The 21,057-nt window shown below is 40.2% G+C and overlaps 1 protein-coding gene across 7 annotated transcripts in view; it reads right to left on the bottom strand.

The window, feature by feature from the left end:
• ACACA (acetyl-CoA carboxylase alpha) overlaps positions 1–21,057 on the bottom strand; it is a 277,490-nt gene that overhangs the window by 43,524 nt on the left and 212,909 nt on the right. The gene's annotated exons all lie outside the window — the stretch shown is intronic.

Genomic DNA, 21,057 nt, shown 5'->3' with positions numbered 1-21,057 from the left:
GGAGTTTAACCCCTGTGAGGTTGAAAGGCACCTGCAATTGGAAACCAGGAAGTTTCCTTTAAAGAAGGAGAAAAAATAGGAAGAAAAAATATTCGTGGACTTGGAAATTGTAGGGTTTCTCTCCCCTAGAAGACTGGTTAATAATTTCTTTCAGGGAGGGAGGTTTTCTGACCCAGCAATGGAAGCCGGGCAGCCTGATCACGGACTACTGCAAACTGCTGAGTGTGTAGTAATTGCCAGTCATCTAGGGTAGCCCTGGAGAGCTCTAAACAGTTGTAGAGCGCTTACTGTGTTTTACCTTTTCTCTTCCCTCTCCTCTCCTCCTTCAGAAAATAACCACAACACAAATTTGCTTCCTTAGTAACTTTCATTCATTTTCAGTCTCTGGGAAGAATCTAATAAAGGGAAGGCCAGCAAATTCTACCTGTATATTCCCATCTTGCCCCTTCCTGTTAGGAGCTTTGAGATGTTCCCCTCCATGCTGGGTCAGCCCTGACATCAAGTCCCTGAAAAGGACGAGGAAGTTGGCCACCAAAGTCATCACCTCAGTGTGACCCAGCTGGCCTCCATTCCACTGAACTTCAGCTGGGAGGGGAGGAAGAGAGTCTTCTGAAAGGAATATGGAAAGCAAAAGTGCTTTCCTTGGTAAGGAAGTGCAGAGAACCAGTCTTTGTAGACAGCCCTGAGCTGAGCGACATGTCGGCAAGTCCTCTGAAGGAGCCCCAGGAATAGGGGAGACTGTATGTGACCACTGGGCTCCCCCCCCTCCTCTCAGTCTGTCTTTAATCTCAGCCCAGGCACTGTGGCTCCTTTCTCATTCTCCTGCTGTCTCTTTCCATTTGCCCTCTCTCTGACTGATACACTGATCTCTCGGTCACTTGGCTTTCTGCTCCACTGAGTCCATATTACTAATAACACCTCCGCCACGGCCAGTTTACCTCATGAAGGCAGGAGCACATCATTACAAAATAAACTCATAACTTTGACATTCTAGCAAATACACGCCATTTGTTATTTTGATGGCTTTAGTCTTTCTAACAGGCAGAGGGCATTACATACCTGTTTCATTTATATCTTTAAATGTGTGCACACATGTATAGTCGCACATGCATCAGGAAACAAAACAGAACAAAAAACCAACCCAAAACAAATACCCAAAGCAGTCAGTTGATGCGGGACCCTGGTGGAAGCAAAAACCCTGTCACTCAGGGAGGCCATGCTCTGATCTGGCTCTGGTTTTATGGACGTCATAAACCCGATGGCCCACAACTGGTCCTTCTGGGACAGACCGCCTCTCTGCCAGAAGTCATTCACTGTGATCAGCAGTATTTTTAATTATTAAAATAAAATTGGAAAGGGGAAAAAGAAATAAAAAGGAGACACTGCACTGACCCTGAATATCTGATATTCACAATCTATGTCAGGAGCCAAGAACTCCTTGCTGCCTAGAGGAGAACTGGGGCTGTTTCCTACTCAGAAAGGTGGTTTTCTTTCCTAGGAAACACTATTTCTAGTACTTGATAATGTCCATCTTCTAAGAACCTCACATCCCTCCAAAATGAGTGATGGATTAAAGAAGGACCAATCTTGGCAAAAGGGACCAAAGCAGACCAAGAGCTGCTCAGCTGTCCGAATACATCTTCCTCACACATCTTTGTCCCTCATTTCAAAAGGAAAGAGCATCCAGGACCAGGGCTAGTCTTGGAGGCTCTGCCACTTGCCCATTCCATCCCATATTCATATAAATTAATGGGAGACAAACTTGGAGGGAGCAAGAGTTTAATCACCTAGCACATCTTCCTTTTACAAGCAAAACTCAGCTTCTGACGCTTTGGCATTGTTCTGAAAAGGCAGTGTTTGTACACTGGATTCAGAAAGAAACCTAACCAGGGCTTACCACAACCAAGGACACTATTTCTGGACTAAAGAAATGTTTGTCATGTGAGAAAATTCATTTACTTTGGGAGTTAAAGGGAAAAATTATAGGCTAGACTAACAGAGCCTCCAAATGGCTCTCTCTGACCAGCCCTATCTTAGGGCGTGGGGGTGGGGAGGGAAGGACACGCAGAAATGAAACCTGCTTCACTAATCACAATCAAACGCTAACAATCATAGCTACTTTACAATCGGTCACGGGAAAGCAGTACCCTCCGGTTCATCTTCAATGACCGTATGTTCGGAGCAGGCACCAGTAGAATGAGGGTGCACACAATCGCTCCTGATTTATAGGGGTCATTGCTGACTCAAGTGGTTTTAATGATTTTAGAATACTTGACAACAAAAGCTCCAACCAAAGAAGCAGAATCTGGGCTAGGACAAAATCCATTCTGCCTAACTCTGGAATGATCACGCTGGAACAGTTACGCAAACCCTGATCAGCATCTAGGAAGGCAAAGAAAAGAGCCCACATAGACGGCACCACTGTTTTATTCTTGGGTGTCGCCCTACCAACATTTCACAGAAAAATGTGGGGTGAACAACCCTCACCGACTTAGTATCTTCATGAAGTAGGTGAGCTTTATTCATCAGCGTTTCAACTGCGACATAAACATTGCTACACAGATCGAGTTGCTGGCCATTTTCCATTTTCCCAAATTACGTTTCTCACATTTTCTACCGCGTGATGCAAACTTTTAATTTATCTTCCCAACAAGCATCAGTAATCATATTTCAACACAGGAGCCATTCTAACAGAAGTGGCTCCCGAGGCCCCCCGTTGCTGCTCCCCGGGTTTAGGTGCAGAAGCAGTACCGTAAAATATTAGGCACAGGCACCATGTCAGGGGCCGCCGCTGAAGAGTGCCCTCCCCACAGAACTGAACAAGGGCCGACTCTGAGGGGAAAGACGATCTTCATCCACTCAATATAAACTTAAGCCTCATCCAGCCCTTCATTCACTGCAGCTGGCAGACCTGAGAATGAAGGGCACCACATAAAAGCCAGTGATGAGCAGAGACACACTGTTAAAGGCTCCACCGAAGATGCTACATGGCCTTTGGAAATTTTGAAATACATAAGAAGTACAAATGAATGCAGTCATACATACATGCTAAGGCCTCTGCTGCTGTTGCTGCTTATCTAGAGACACTGCAGACAGCTCAGGTTTACCATAGCTGACAGGCAATGAAAACAGTCTAGTATACCGCCTGCTCTCTCCCTTAAATCCCTTTTTGGAGATCAAGATAAACACGTTCTTCCTTTCCCCAGCGCTCCAGACGTTTGACTGAAGTGGCAGAGCATTGTGAGGTTTTGTGCAAATGAAATCACTATGTAATACTGAATGAGTATAGTATTTACTTGTCAGGATATCTGTCAGCACAGGCATTGAGATTTCCAAGTTTCATAGACGCAACTTAGCTCAATTTTTAAAAAAAACTGCCTTTGTCCTGATATACACATTATGTTGGGGGCCTTTAGGCTTACAGGCAAATATTTGCAATCATGTGCTGAAGATGTGAAAAATAATGATGCATATCGATGGAATAAAAAATGAAATCTGCTGCTTTCCCCCCTTTAGCCAACCTTTCCCCCTTTAAACAATTCTTGGGTCAGGGCAATCCTCTATTTAAAGAAGCAGGAAGTATAAAATTCCTCTCGCATTTAAGAATTTAGGCTATACAAACTGAGTCCTTGCTGCAATCCTCCTTCTCATTAGAATATTTCCATCCTCAAGAGGATGTGAGGAGGGGTTTTGTACATTTCCCAAGCAATTATCATTACTGGACTTCGTTCATGATTCCAGATATTAGAGTCACTGTGGGATCTGTCAAGTTATTGATAAAGGTTTGGCTAAGGCAGAAAGAGAGACAGATATGGAAAAAAAATAAGTGGGAGCAGGAAAAAAGTGGTAAAATAGGGACAAAAGAAAGGAGGAAAATGAGAGAGGAAAAGGGAGGGGGAGAAAAGAGGAAGGGAAAGAAAAAAATGCAATAGCTCACCTACTCATGCTGCTGACACCTTCCTCCCTGACCTGAGAGGACTACATTTTTAAAAGCTGACAAGTAATTCAATCTCCAATTAACAATTTTAAGTGGTGCAGCACATATTACTGTGTAAACGTTTCTCCAGGAATATATCCAAGGGTGAATGGAATTAAATCTCTAGGGAGACAGAACCGGTGCCAATGCAACCAAGAACATTTGGGGTTCCCAAAACACAGCCTCTTGATACACAGACTCAGGGTTACAACTTCCTCTCCCCTCTTCATTGCCACTTGTCACTGGCAAACTGGAGTGCTGGCTGGCAGCTGGTAGTCTAGAGTTGGGGGTACAGAAGGGACCCAGCCTCTGACCTGAGCCACAACTGGATTCAAGACCACCCACTGCAAGATCAAAAACCTCTCCACACACAGCAGTATTATGAAGTGATCGGGTCTGCTGATGGGTAAATTGGGAGTAAAAGGGACTGCGTAATCAGTGGTGGGAGAAGATATTTAACCGAGGGGAGATGGAGATACAGGCCACTGGAAGACCTCTGCTTACTGAGAGGTGAGGAAAACAGAGGAATGAGTCAGATGGCAGAAGGATGACAAGGATTTGAAGGTGGACTGTGTGAGGAACAGAAATGCATTTTTAATATAATGGGGGTAGAGAAGAGCCACATGACTGCTTACCTATCAAATGTATGAGCAAAGGCATAGGCTTCTGGAGTGAAAACTGCCAAAGAGAAATCACTTCTCTCAGGGATCCAACAATTGTTCATTGATCTACAGACTTGAATGTACTGACAATAAATTAGCTTCCAAATATGGAAAATTTTAAAAGTCTGGTTTATTGATGTATAATTTACATGTAGAAAAAAATCATTTTTAGGTGTAGAATTCTTTGAATTTTGGCAAATATATATACTCATAAACCACCATCAAAATCACCCCAGAAGTTTCCCTCTAGGAGGCAGGATCGAGATGGTGAAGAAGACCCTGAGTTCACACTCTCCCACGGACAACCCAGAACCATGACTACATACAGAAAAACTCTCTCTGAAAATGAGCTTAAGACTAGCAGAAAAGATTTTACACAACTAAGAATATAAAGAAAAAGCCACATCAAGATGAGGAGGCAAGGCAATATTAGGTCTAGTCAGGACACACGCCCCTGGCATGGTGACCCAAAAACGGGAGGGATATTGCAACTACAGAGGTCCTCCCTGAGGAATGAGGGGTCCAGGCCTCACACCGGGTTCCTCAGTTCAGAGGACCTGCACCAGGAAGCAGAGCCCCCATAACATCTGGCTTTGAAAACCAGGAGGGCTTATGTCTAGGAGGGCAGCAGGAAACAGACTGTACTTAAAGGGCTCACACAATTTTACACCCTCCAAATCCCAGTGCAGAGGCAGTAGTTTGAGAAGTGTGGGAGTTACATGTGAAGGAGATTCACTGACTAATTTTAGGGCATGTGCTAGAGGGGCAGAGATCTGCTGGAACATTCTCCATGGAAGGAAGCGTGGGCAGGTACAATTTTCTTCACCCCCTCTTCTACCTAGTTGGCCCGGTGGTGGTGAGAGACAGTTGTGACACTCTCCATCTCCCTTGCTAGCTACTACTCACCACACTCCAGCATTCCCCTATGGACTCCCCACCCCCCCACACCCAGGGGTAGCTTCTGCCAACACCAGAGCAACACCAGAGCCCCTCTCCTCCAGTGACCCCTGCCCTGAGGGGCCAGCCTCACACACCAGCAAGTCTGCACTAACTGTGGCTCAGCCTCAACAGGAAGGTGCACGTGGCCCACAGGGGATATCCCAGGGGGTACCTGGATTGAGTGAACAGGGTGGTTTTATGCTACTGGCGCCAAAGGATAATCTCTATACAAAGACACTTCTTCAAGACTAGGAGATAAAACTGATCTACCTAATACATAAAACAAACACAGAGAGTTGAGCAAAATGAGGAGATGAGAGAACACATTCCAAGTGAAAGAATAAGACAAAAATCTCAGGAAAAGAACTAAATGAAATGGAAATAAGCAATCTGCTAGATAAAGAGTTCAAAGTAATGATCATAAAGATGGTCACTAAACTCAGGAAAAGAATGGAAGAACACAATAAGAACATTAACAAAGAGAGAAAATATAAAAAAGAACAAATCAGAAGAATACAATAACTGAAATGAAAAACACACTACAGAGAATCAACAGCAGATTAGATAATGCAGAAGAATGGATCAGCAATGTGGAAGATAAGAGTAGTTAAACCCACACAACAAGAATAGCAAAGAGGAAAAAAAAGAATGAAAAAATGAGGATAGTTTCAGGGACTTCCGGGAAAACATCAAGCATACTAACATTTGCATTATAGGAGTCCCAGAAAGAAAAGAGAAAAGGAAAGGGACAGAAAACCTGTTTGAAGAAATAATGGCTGAAAATTTCCCTGACTTGGGGAAGGAAGCAGACATCCAAATCCAGGAAACACAGTCCCAAATAAGATGAACCCAAGGAGATCCACACCAAGACATAACACTATACTATACATCACTATATTAATTATAATACAGTATAATCAAAGTGTCAATAGTGAAAGAGGGAATCTTAAGGAAGTAAGAGAAAAACTTATTATGTACAAGGGGACCCCCATAAGACCATGAGCTGATTGTTCAGCATAAACTTTACAGGCCAGAAGAGAGTGGCATGATATATTCAAAGTGCTGAAAGGAAAGAACTTACAACCAAGAACAGTTCACCCAGCAAGGTTATCACTCAGAATAGGAGAGATAAGGAGTTTCCCAGACAAGCAAAAGCTAAAGGAGTTCATCACCACCAAACCAGCCTTAACAAGAAATATTAAAGGGACTTCTTAAAATGGAAAAGGCCATCACTAGAAATAAGAAAATTATTAAAATTATTATAAAGAAAAAGTCTAACTGGTAAAGGCAAAAATATGGTAAAGGTAGTGGATCAACTATCTACATAATTAGCATGAAGGTTAAAAGACAAATGTAGTGAAAATCATCCAGACCTACAATAGAGGTCAAAAGATACACAAAATAGGGGCGCCTGGGTGGCACAGCGGTTGGGCGTCTGCCTTCGGCTCAGGGCGTGATCCCGGCATTGTGGGACAAAATAGTAAGATGTAAAATATGACATCAAAAACATAAAATGTGGGTTGGGGGGTGAAAATGTAGTGCTTTTAGAATGCACTTGAATTTAAGTGACCATCAACTTAAAATAGCTCTATATACACAGGATGTCATATATGAACTCATGGTAACTCCAAACCAAATATCTATAATAGATACACAGAAGATAAAGGGATGTAAACATAACACTAAAGAGGTCACCAAATCACAAAAGAAGAGAGTATGAGAAGAAAGAACCAGAGAAGATTAACAAAAACATCCAGAAAATAAAAAAAAAAATGGCAGTAAGTACATATTTATCAATAATTACTTTACACATAAATGGACTAAATGCTCCAATCAAAAGACATAGGGTGGCTGAATGGATTAAAAAAAAACAAAAACAAAACAAGACCACCTATATGCTGCCTACACTTCAGATCAGAGACTCACTTCAGATCTAAAGACACACAGACTGAAAGTGAAGGGATGGAAAAAGATATTCCATGCAAATGGAAATAAAAGAAATAGCAATACTTATATCAGACAAGACAGACTTTAAAACAAATACTGTAATAAGACACGAAGAAGGGCATTACATAATGATAAAGGGATCAATCCAACAAGAGGATATAACTATTTCAAATACCTATACACATAACATAGGGGCACCTAAATACATAAAACAAATATTAACCAATATAAAAGGAGAAACTGACAGTAATACAATAATAGCAGGGGACTTAAATACCCCACTTATATCAATGGATAGATCACTCAGACAGAAAAATCAACAAAGAAACAGTGGCTTTGAATGACACATTATACCAGATGGACCTAACAAATATGTATGTGTATGTGTATATAACATTCCATCCAAAACCGACAGAATATACATTCATTTCAAATGCACATGAAACATCCTCCAAGACAGATCATATGTTAGGCCACAAAACAAGTCTCAATAAATTTAAGAAGACTGAAATCACATCAAGCATCTTTTCTGACCACAATGGTATAAACTCGAAATCAATTACAAGAAGAAAACTGGAAAAAAATACAAACATGTGGAGGATAAACACCACATTTGCTACTAAACAACCGATGGGTCACTGAAGAAATCAAAGAGGATATCAAAAAATACCTTGAAACAAATGAAAATGGAAACACAACATTCCAAAATCTATAGGATACAGCAAAAGCAGTTCTAAGGAGAGAAGTTCATAGCATTGCAGGCCTACTTCAGTAAACAACAACAACAACAAAAAAACCTCACATAAACAACCTAACCTTAAACCTAATGAACTAGAAAAAGGACAAAGCCCAAGGTTAGTGGAAAGAAGGAAATAATAAAGATCAGAGTGGAAATAAAATGAAACAGACTAAAAAGACAACAGAAATGATCAATGAAACTAAGAGCTGGTTCTTAGAAAAGATAAACAAAATTGATAAACCTTTAGCCATACTCATAAGAAAAAGAGAGAGGGCCCAAATAAATAAAATCAGAAATGAAAGAGAAGTTACAACCAAAACAACAGAAATGTAAAGGATCATAACAGACTACAATGAACAATTATATGACAACAAATAGGACAACTTAGAAAAAAATGGATAAATTTCTAGAAACATACAATCTTCAAAGACTGAATCAGGAATAAATAAAAAATCTGAACAGACCAAATACTATTAATGAAATTGAATCAGTAACCAAAAACTCCAAAAAAACAAAAGTCCAGGACCAGATGGTTTCACAGGTGAATTTTACCATTTAAAAAAGAGTTAATATGTATCCTCCTCAAACTATTCTAAAATATTGAAAAGAATACTTCCTTTTTTTTTTTTCCTTAAAGATTTTATTTATTTATTTGACAGAGAGAGAGAGAGAGCACAAGTAGGCAGAGCGACAGGCAGAGGAAGGGGGAGAAGCAGGCTCTCCACTGAGCAGGGAGCCCGATGCGGGGCTCGATCCCAGGATCCTAGGATCATGACCTGAGCTGAAGGCAGCCGCTTAACCAACTGAGCCACCCAGGTGCCCCGAAAAGAATACTTCTGAACTCATTCTATGAGGCCAGCATTACCCTGATAACAAAACCACAAAGCACCACCAAAGGAAAAAAAAAATTACAGGCCAATATCCTGATGAATGTAAATGCACAAATCCTTAAAAAAAAAAAAAAAAAAAAAAAAGACTAGCGAACTAAATTCAACAATTCATTAGAAAGTTAATACACCATGATTATGTGGGATATATTCCAGTGATGCAAGAATGGTTCAATATCTGCAAATGAATCAATGTAATACTCCACATTAACAAAAAGAAATATAAAAATCATATGATCATCTCAATAAATGCAGAAAAGCATTTAATAAAAATCAATATCCATTTAAAATAAAAACTCAACAAAATGGGTATGGAGAGAACATACCTCAACATAATAAAAGGCATAGATGACAAAGTCACAGCTAACATCATACTCAACAGTGAAAAGCTGAAAGCTTTCCCTCTAAGATCAGAAATAAGATAAGGATGCCCACTGCCACAACTTTTATTCAAAACAGTATTGGAAGTCCTAGCCACAGCAATCAGACAAGAAAAAGAAATAAAAGGCATCCAAATTAGAAAAGAAGTAAATACCTATTTCCTGCCATGATTTGCAGATGACATAATACTATACAGAAAACTCCAAAGACCCCACCAAAAAGCTATTAGATCTGGGGCACCTGGATGGCTCAGTCGGTTAAGTTAAGTGTCTGCCTTCAGCTCAGGTCATGACCCCAGAGTCCTGGAATCAGTCCCACGTCAGGTTTCCTGCTCAACAGGGAGTCTGATTCTCCCCTCTTCCTCTGACCTTCCCCCTGCTCCTTCACTCTTTCTCTCAAGTAAATTAAAAAAAAAAAACCTATAAGAATAAATGAATTCAGTAAAGTTCCAGGATACAAAATTAATATACAGAAATCTGTTGTATTTCTATAGATTAGTAATTAACTAGCAGAAAGAGAATTTAAGAAACCAATCCCACTTACATTTGCAACAAAACGAATGAAACGCCTAGAATTAAATTTAACCAAGGAGGTGAAACTGAAAACTATAAAACACTGATAAAAGAAAACTGAAAAAGGCACAAATAAATGGACGGATATTCCATACTCATGGAATGGAAGAATTAATATTGTTTAAATGTTCACATTAGCTAAAGGAATCTACAGAGTCAATGCAATCCCCATCAAAGTACCCTATCAAAATGGCATTTTTCACAGTACTAGAACACATAATCCTAAAATTTCTATGAAACCACAAAAGATCAAAATAGCCAAAGCACTCCTGATAAAGAAGAACAAAGCTGGAAGTATCACACTCCCTGATTTCAAACTATATTACAAAGCTGTAAGTAATCAAAGGATTATGGTATTGGCACAAAAACAGACACATAGATCAATGGAACAGAATACAGCATTCAGAAATAAATCTATGCTTACATGGCCAATTAATTTTCAACAAAGGAGGCAACAATATACAATAAGGAGAAGACAGTCTCTTCAATAAATGGTTTTGGAAAAAAATGGACAACTACAGGCAAAAGAATAAAACTGGACTATTTTCTTACACCATATAGGAAAGTACACTCAAAATGGCTTAAAGACTTAAATGTAAGACTGGAAAGCATAAAACCCCTAGAAGAAAACATATGCAGTAAGTTTTTTGACATAAGTCTTAGCAATATTTTTTTGGATTGGTCTCCTCAGACAAGAGCAATAAAAACAAAAATAAACCAATAGGACTTCATCAAACTAAAAAGGTTTTGCACAGTGAAGCGAACTATCAACAACATGAAAAGGCAACCTAATGAATGGGAGGTATTTGGAAATGATATATCCAATAAGTAAATATCCAAAATATATAAAGAATGCACATAACTCAGTATCAAAAAAAATGAACAATCCAATTAAAAAATAGACACAGAACCTGAATAGACAAAGATCTATTCTGCTCTCCAAAGATGACATACAGATGGCCAAGAGGCACATGAAAAGATCACTAATCATCAGGGAAATGCAAACCAAAACCACAATAAGATACCACCTCACATCTGTCAGAATGGCTAGTATCAAAAACAAACAAACAAACAAGAAATAACAAACGTTGGACAAGGATGAAGAGAAAAGGGAATCTTCATGCACTGGTGATGGGAATGCAAATGGGAGCAGCCACTGTATGGAGGTTCCTCAAAAAATTAAAAATAGAATTACCATATGACCCAGAAATTCCACTTCTGGGTATTTAACCAAACAAAATGAAAACACTAATTGAAAAAGATACATGCACTCCTATGTTCATTGCAGCATTTTTTACAATAGCCACAGCATGGAAGCAACCCAAGTGTCCATCAATAAATGAATGGATAGGGGTGCCTGGGTGGCACAGCGGTTAGTGTCTGCCTTCGGCTCAGGGCGTGATCCCGTCATTATGGGATCGAGCCTCACACATCAGGCTCCTCCACTATGGGCCTGCTTCTTCCTCTCCCACTCCCCCTGCTTGTGTTCCCTCTCTCGCTGGCTGTCTCTCTGTCGAATAAATAAATAAAATCTTAAAAAAAAAAAAGAAAGAAAAATAAATGAATGGATAGTGAAGATGTGTGGGGTGTAGGTGTATAATGGAATATTACTCAGCCATAAGAAACCTTTCCATTTGTGATAACAGGATGGACCTAGAAGACATTATGCTAATTGAAATAAATCAGAGAAAGACAAATGCCATATGGTTTCATTTATATGCAGAATCTAAAAAACAAATGAACAAACCAAACAAATGGACTCAGAAGACAGAATGGTGGTTACCTGAGAGAAGTGTGTGTGTGGGAGGGTGGACAAAATAGGGGAAGGAGATTAAAAGGTAAAAACTTCTAATTACAAAATAAATAAGTCATGGGCATGTAATGTACAATAGAAGGAATGTAGTTAACAATATGGTGGGGCACCTGGGTGGTTCAGTTGGTTAAGCATCTGCCTTCAGCTTGGTCATGATCTCAGGTCCTGGGATTGAGTCCTGCATTGGGCTCCTTGCTGTGGAGAGCCTGCTTCTCCCTCTGCCTGCCACTGCCCATGCTTGTGTTCGCTCTCTCTCTCTTCCCCTCTCTGACAAATAAATAAAATCTTTTAAAAAACCCCAATATGGTAACAACCTTGTATGATAACTGATGGTAGCTAGTTGTATGGTGGTGATCACTTCATAACGCACACAACTGTTGAAATACTTATGTTGTATAACTGAAACCAGTATGATATTGTATGTCCACTACACTTGAATTAAAAAATTTCCCTTATCTCTTTTGTAATCAATTTCCTTCTCCCCTGCATTCTGCCTCAACAGTTTTAGCCTTTCTAGGATGTTATATAAATGGAGTCATATGTTACATAGTATTTGGAATCTAGTTTCTTTCAGTTAGTGTAATGCATCTGAGATTCATTTATGCCAATGTAGGTGTCAGAAGTTCCTTTTCACTGCGGTGTGGTATTCCATTTTATAGAAATACCATAACTTGTTCATCTGTTTGCCTCTTGGTGGATATTTGGGTAATTGGGTAGTTTCCAGTTTGGGGGAAATTATGAATAAAGCTCCTATTGACATTTGTGGACAGGTTTTTGTGTGGATGTAAATCTCATTTCTCCCAGGAATAGAACTGCTAGGTTGTATGGCAAATGTTTAATATTTTTTTTAAAAAAAGGTGCTGAACTTTTCTTCTTTTTTTTTATTGAAGTACAATTAACAGTGTTATACCAGCTTCAAGTATACAACAAAATGGTTCAGCAATTTTATATATTATTCAGTGCTTATCTAGATAAGTGTACTTTTAATCCTCTTCACCTATTTCACGTGTCACCCCCATCCAACTCCCCTCTACAAACCACCATTTTGTTCTCTGTATTAAGAGTCTGTTATTTTGCCTTTTTTCCTTTGTTCATTTGTTTTGTTTCTTAAATTCCACATATGAGTGAAATCACAAGGTATCTTTCTCTGACTGGCTTATTTCACTTCGCAATATAGCTTCTAGGTCCATCCATGTTGTTGCAAATGGCAAGATCTCATTCTTCTTTAAACTTTTTCAAAGTAGCTGTACCGTTTTACATTCCCACCAATACGTACAAGAGTTCCAGTTGTTCTGCATTCTCACAAATAACTTAGTACTGTCAGTAAAAAATTTTCTTTATTAAAAACATAGTTTTCCTTTATTTTAGTGGTGCCTAATAGTGGTTTTAAATTTGCATTTCCCTAATGATGAACATCCTTTCATGTGCTCATTTACCATACTCATATCTTTTTGATGAAACGTCTGCTCAGATTTTTAAAGAAAATTAATTAAACCCATTTTTTAATTTTTAAAAAAGATTTATTTTAGAAAGAGTGAGTGTGGGATTGGGGGGGCAGAAGGAGAGAGAGAATCTCGAGCAGACTCCCCACTGAGTGTGGAGCCCAACATGGGGCTCCATCCCACAACCCTGAGATTATGACCTGAGCCCAAATCAAGAACCGGATGCTTAACTGACTGAGCCACCCAGGTACCCCCAAATTAAAACCATTATTAAAATGACTGTGTTGTTTTCTTATAATTGAGTTGTGAGAATTCTTCATATAGTCTTAATAACATTCTTCTATCAGATGTTTTCAAAAGATGGAAAATTTTTCAAAAATCCCAGTGGTTTTCTGACGAGGATATAAGACACGAGGTTGGTGTGGAAAGGCAGAGGGCTGTGTGCCTGTGCCCACCAGTGGCTAGGCAAAGAGTTCAGTGCTTGATGGGGCCTGGCTTCTTGTGGAGTCACACCAACTGCTCCTCTCGGCAGCCGTTTTGTGTTTTCTTATTTAACTGTGGTGGGCAGCGATTTTATTTTTTTACCCTTAGAACACATGAAAAGTCTGTTACTGTCTTTCAAGTCTAAATCTGAAGCTCCATGAAAGCAGAAATCATCCTTGTATACCCACAGCACAAGAACAGAACTTTACACGTAACTGGCATCCAGTGAATGCATATGAACTGCCATAATTCTTAGTGCTCTATAAAAACTCAGCTTTGATTTATATTTTCAGCAAGTTGAGCTACTACAAGCAAAAGAAATCTTCCATATTAGTGTTATAAAAGTGTAGCACCTTTTTTAAGCAAAATGAGTGGTTCAATTTTCCCATCCTTTTAGTTTTCCCCAGTGCAGACACTGGGTTTTTCTTTCGAAATTCTTTACCTGAGCCTGAATTAAGCTAGTAACTGTAATATAAAGTCATATTATATTAGGGTTGCTCTACTGAGCTGCATAAACCTGCTTTATCTATTGAGAAAAGGCATATTTTATCAATGGGTCAGATAGAAAATGAAGATACTCAAAACTTGATTATATGTTCCAATGGTCTTCACTTCTCATATTTGCATCTTATGCTGTTAGTGAAATTTGGGTGGGTTCTTTTCCTTAATAACACTGATTTCTCAATTTCTCTTCTGTGCATACTATTTTTGAAAGGCTTAAATTCCGGACACTGAGACATTATTAAAATTAAGAACCAGTCAAGAATCAACCAGAAAAACTTGACGTTTGGGCATGGTAATCTGTAGTTCAATCTAACCAGCTCTTAAAGCTTCTCCTTTCATAATTCAACACTCCTGACTGTGTACATTAGTTGATTAGATGTGTGAAGATGGCCACTATGAGTGAGAGGGGACATAGCTAGATTTGGATCCAGCATTCTAGGGAATGTCCCCCTAGAATGATGAACAGCCAGGAGCCAGGTTCCTAAACAGTCTCGTTTCCTGTGTCTTTATCATATTCACACCGCAGCCTGTGCACAGCTAGAGCCCAGGTCTGTCTTTCTCCCAGGAAAGACTGGAGTCCTTGCATTCCTAATCTACCAATGTGTGCAGTTCTTGCACTTTTAATTTATGAGTGTTTGGGGGGGAACTCTCTGACTTGGGAACATATTGGCTTGGTCTAATGCTTGGAGATTATTAAACTTGGAGCTATGCTCCACTATCAAGTCTACAGATCTTTTATTTAGAAGATATGGTGCTCTAAATGCACAAAGAGCTCCCTGTCACCTTCACATTAAAGCCCCTAGTGCCTGGTAAATGGAATTATATAGCTGTCATCTCCTTTCCCCAAAGTTTTAAGAGTACAATGGGCTCATTTTTTCACACTCCATCCCAGCTTCAGAACTAAGAGACCTACTTTGTATTGATTTAAGGTCTCAGAAATAAATAAACCTGCTTCACCGCTGTGATTCACAACAAATTCATGATACACTATTGCATGATATATTTCAAGCTCTTGCTCTGGCTCTCTTTTTCCTCTGGTGAGTGATGGGGGAGGTGGGAGGTAGTGGGGAGCTGCAAAGCTGACAGCCTGATGGTTATTGGAGATGGCTGCTGACTGCAAATCCAAGAACAGACACTGTTGGAGGAATATGGTTCTTTTTTTTTTTTTTTTTTTAAACTGGGGGGCAGGGGTGAGAAGCTAATTTACTTGGGTTTCAGGCTGGGGCTGGGGAGAAGAAAGGTTAAAGGGAGAAGAGAAGGGTAGATGGAATAGCAAAGCTTCCAGTGAGCACTAATTTGCAAAGACAGAGCTACGAACATTTATAGAAAGAGAGAAAGGTGAAGAAAATCCAGCATAAGAAGGTGTAACATATGACTGGAAAATGAAGAAGCTGAACTGCTCTGCCCAAGGGATCATGCTCACAGTCCTAAGAGGGCTCTCAGCTTGAGTTCAGGGACAATGTTTTGCTAGAGGCAAAAAGTGCAGAGACCCTGCATGCTACGGAACCTGTAAGACAGAGGCATTTCTTCACTCCAACACTCAGAAAGCAGCACAATCCTGAAAGTTGGAATGAACACTCTGGAGACAGGGCGGAGAGATGACCAAGGTGCACACACAGAAAGTGAGCCGGAGACTGCTCACTGATGTGAGAGGGAAATAAATTCTAGCATTTTAGATTTGGTTGTGTGCCCTTAGAGCTTTAGAGTACCTCAGTCTACATTACCTTTACTGATTCCTGAAATAAGTACTACCTAACTTTGGACCCAATGAGTTTTAACTAGTATCTAAATACACAGCACCCAAGAAAACATCCTCCAACCGTGTATAGGGTCAACAAGGCAGGTGGTGGGGAAGCAGGAGATAATCAGGCTGTTAAAGCCTCCATGACACTGCAGACCCCCAACCTTCTACAGACTACTTCCAAATGGTATAAGTTTCAGCTGTTCCTCTTGTAATTCTGACTTATTTCATAGTTTTGGCTGGCAAGAATGTTATTTATGAATCCAGTTTCCTTTCTATCTTTCGATAGCATTTTCATCTTTACTATGCTTGTTCTTAAGACAAGGCCAGACTCTGAAAGCAAAGTACTAGGGAAAGATTTTAGTTCCATTCAATTCCACACAGGTTACACCATAACCCTGGGAGCTGCTTTGCTAATTTTGAACACTACTTTTTAAGAGGAACTGGTCTGTCTATGCAAAGGAGCAGACTAGCTAAATGTAAGAAAGAACTTCATATAGATGAAAGGGGCTGGCTCATAAAGTACTGAGCTCCTGTTCAGTTGGGTTTTGCAAGCATAACTGAATGAATATTTGGCAGTGGTGTTACAGAGGAAATTCAAACAATGGACTTTTGAGGAACTTCCACTCCCAATAATTATAATTCTACGGCCAGTTGTTGTCATCCACAGTAACAACGTTACCACCATCATTACTATGTGGCATTTATTTTTTTGTAATATGGATAAGAAATGAGATGAACAAGTTTTTTCAATAATTATGCTTTACAACTCCCATTCCTAATCTTGCTACTATGTAATAACTTCACACATCACTAATATGTAATCTTTCTAGTATATAACACCCTAATATGTAGCAACTATTTTAGATCTTACCCATCCTCATCCCCAATCTATCCTCTCCCTGCTCCAGCCTAACATGGTTCCCTGGCTACAAATTAATATACATCTTCACAGCCTAAGACTACTAGAAATTAAAGAGAATTTAAAGTTAAGAGATCTGGTCTTCACCTTAAGATGGGAAATATGTTTTATAAAGAGGAAATTGAGGCCCAAATAGATGAAAGGCCAAAGTTACTCACCTAGTAATGGCAGGGAGGGGAATGATCAAAAGTTTTTGTTTGCTCTTTTCTTTCTTTCTTTCTTTCTTTTTCTTTCCTTCCTTCCTTCCTTCCTTCCTTCCTTCCTTCCTTCCTTCCTTTCCTTCCTTCCTTCCTTCCTTCCTTCCTTCCTTCCTTCCTTCCTTCCTTCCATCCATCCATCTAAAGGTTTTGTAACTTCAAGAAGTTTCAGCAAATTTTAAGAGGCTGTCCAACATGGTAATTCCTGAGTCTAAATGTAATGCCCCAGGCAGGGCCTCAGAGCTTCCACTTCATCTAGAAGTTCAGCACTGACACTTATTTGAGGTTCTCCCAAGTCATTAGTTTCCAAGCCACCATACCTACAGAGGGCTCTCTCAGAGGCAATGTTTCCAGGGGAACTCTGAAGGGAAATTCTACCCTGCAAGATCCCAAACCAGAGCATCAGGCTGAGGGCAGATCACAATGACTCACTAATGGAGTCAAACATACCTAAGGAACCAAGGTGAAACATAAAACAACCCCCTGAAGAACTACCAAACCTGAGGAACATCAAATGAAACACAAAACCACCCCCAACACGGGGCCAGGTTTGCCCATATTTTGTGTGTGTATGTGTCTATGTGTGTGTGTGTGTGTTTGGGGAACTGAAGAACAGGGCTAGAAAACTAAGGAGATGTGCCCATTGTAATCCTTTCTGAGAACTCATTCATAATGCTAAAGAGAAGCTGACTAAGAAAGGAAGTTCAAATGCCCTCTTTAAAAGGAGAGCTAGCCCATCTGGAGCTTCCGGAGTACAGGGACTGTCTATTGTGAAAATAGGTAGTTGGGGACTTTTAAAAATGCAAATTGCTGGTCTGATCCTTAGAGTGATTATGGGCTATTGTATCAACAAGTCCTTGGGGACTCCTGTAGACAGATGACTGACACATATACTACCCTATCAGGACTGAACATGGTGCCTCTGACGTTAATGGCTTTCCAAAGTACGGTGATTGTCTTTAGATGACATCCATTGGGAAAGTCAATACATGAACGTACTGCTGATGGGAGGACTGACATCTAACATTTTCTTAAAGGAATTTTTGCCCTCAAAGGATCAGAAAGTATAGAGAACGTTGTGTTTGTATTTCCTTCCCAGGGCCTGGAACATGAGTTGCAATGAGAAGGACTCTATATTCATCTTAGGGAACACTACAACAGTGTCAGTGATTTACCTATATTAACTCATTTAATCCTCACAAGACCTGGTGAACAGGTACTATTATTATCCTCATTTAACAATTAGTACAACTGTGACCCAGGAAAGTTAAGAAAATTGCCCCAAGGTCATACAACTAGTAGGTGGCAGAGCCAGGAATTAAACCCAGGTAATTTGGCTCTAGTGTCTATGCTCTTAACCATTCCAGCTCTTTAAGTTCTGTGAAAGTTACAATGCTGACTCATGGCAAGAGCGAAATTATTTCTCTTTAAAAAATTTTTTTTTTTAATTATTTTTTTAAGTAATCTCTACACCCAGTGTGGGGCTCGAACTCACGACGCCAAGACCAACAGTCACATGCTCTACTGACTGAGCCAGCCAGGCGCGCCTCTCTCCTTCCCTTCTGAGCCTCCATGACTCTCTAATTGTGTCACAGAGTCACGGTGAGTATAGAGAACATACAGTACAGGTCACTGGTGCCATGGGAGGAACTCTGATAGTATCCAACAAAGTGAGTAAAACTTCACATTTCATATTGCACAGATACATGAAAATATGTTTGGAAACTGAGATCCAGAGAAGGACTTGTATCGTCTCAAAAGCAAGATTACAATTAGGGCCCTACAGGCCTAACATATATAGCCCTAGCTACACCACCATATAAACTCTTTGTTTCCTGGCAGATTCAGTAGAAACAGGGAAAGGGAGATGAGATTATGGGATTCCCTCCCACCCACCCAAAGGAGAAGCTTTAAAATGTCACATATCAACTCCTGAACGAATTTATAATCCATCTATCATAGCCATTGGCACATGCCTATCTCCACAGACAATTAGGACAGGCTATAAATCGCAAATTCTGATTTCTCTGTGTATACCTCACTACGTCTGGGGGATGGACTGGGAACTAGCAGCTCTCATTTACATCAATGTTCCCTTACAATACTAGTCCTTCAAGCCTGCCCACAACCTAATGTCATGTTAAATATATTGCAAAGAAACAGAGAGGAGTGATAGGGTGGGGCAAGTAAATCTGAAAGTTCCTGGAAATACCCAGTGGCACCTTGACTTAGGAGTTTATGACTATACAAACTGTCCCCAGTCCATTAAGGTCCCATCTTGCCAGCTCCCCAAGCACATAGGTTACTGTCTTTCCCAGACTAGCATGACACCCTTCAAGCCATGTAGCTTGTCCATCAGGTCTGCCTTACCACTCGGTGAGGCATTCTGAGCCATCTGCCACCTATAGCCTATTATCGGTAGAGCTAGGAACCTATGGTCTTCTACCTTGGGTGACATGACACAGCAGACCCTTGGAAGCTTCTCTAAGTCATGCCATCATGCTCATGACATTTGCAAAAAAAGGAAAATGACCAGAGCAACTTCTCTTCTCAGGCCTTATGGATACTAAGCACAAGGGACTGAGCCCGTCTTGAATGAAACTTGGGGGACATGGAAATTCATGTTCTCATGCTGATTTAGTCTCTGCCAATGGAGCCAAGTCACTTTATCTCTGTTTTAGTCTTCCCATCTGAGAAACAGCCCTGAAACCACTAGCTCACCCCAGAAGGTCGCAAGGAGCTGGACCGATGTTCTTGGTTTTAAGTTTCAAATGAAGTCATCCAGACTGCTTCTAATCACCAGCCCACTGCCTTTAGTTCAGATGGCAAATCTGTTTCTGCAGCACTTAAGAAAACCCAGGTACCACACTTCTCAACTTGGTAATATTCCGAATGTTTTACAAATAACTATGGGCAACCAAGAGCAAGACAGACAAGGAAAGAGATTATACAAATACTAAGATAACAAGGGGAAAGAGATAAAAATACAAATGCGGAAAGCACTTTCTGGTTTTGGAACAAAAGACACAGTGGCAAAGGATTGTGCCCATGAATAAAATGTGTAAATGTACAGTAAAAACACTGAAAGTAAAAAACAGGAAACCGCTAGAAATAAAAAAATATTTTATTTGCAGGTTACTACTGTTGGCTACAAAAATAAAACCTTTAAAAAGTAAGAGTCTTTGGAAGCAAAAGGTAGGAAGGTCTAAACTAATTAAAAACAGGTCGGCTAATGACAGGCAACATCACGTGTGCACTGAGATGGAGTGTGGCCATAAAAGCTTAACGCATACATGCAATGTATTAAGTTGGGAATGTGTGTCTCTCCAGCTTCATATCTATTAAAGGAACAAACAATTTACATGTTGTTGTATTACAGGAGTATGATATGTGGTGCGTCAACTCTTTCTCTTCAAATTGAACCATGTTAAGTCAAATCAGTGATGGGGTTTGGGGGTGGGGTGAGGAGGGGAGGAGAAAAGCAGGGAGAAAGAAAGTTTCAAAAAAATCTCTGCTTCAGCAAAAGTTTTCATTAAAATTTTAGACAAATGATCCCTGTGTCCTTCTCCCTTGCTGCCTGGGGCTCCATGCTATTTCTATGCAAATAACAACCTCGTGGTTTATATCTTATTATTTCCACCGGAGCTGCAGCGACATGACCTGAGACGTGTAAGAGGTGGGGGGGGCGGGGAGGGAGTTGGAGAGGAGAGAGAAAGAGAGAGAGAAAAGAGGGAGAAAGGGAGAGAGAGATGGAGTGGGTGTTCACTCAAGTGTGAAAAAATATTGTCAGGAGTGAGCGTCAAGAACAAAAAAAAATTGCAGGGATAACGTGTTTATTTCAGTCCCCCCACC

This window comes from Ailuropoda melanoleuca, chromosome 13, assembly GCF_002007445.2.
Source record: "Ailuropoda melanoleuca isolate Jingjing chromosome 13, ASM200744v2, whole genome shotgun sequence".
Taxonomy (NCBI): Eukaryota; Metazoa; Chordata; class Mammalia; order Carnivora; family Ursidae; genus Ailuropoda; species Ailuropoda melanoleuca.
The sequence above is the reverse complement of the archived record's forward strand: the minus strand, read 5'-3'. Positions and strand labels throughout refer to the sequence as shown.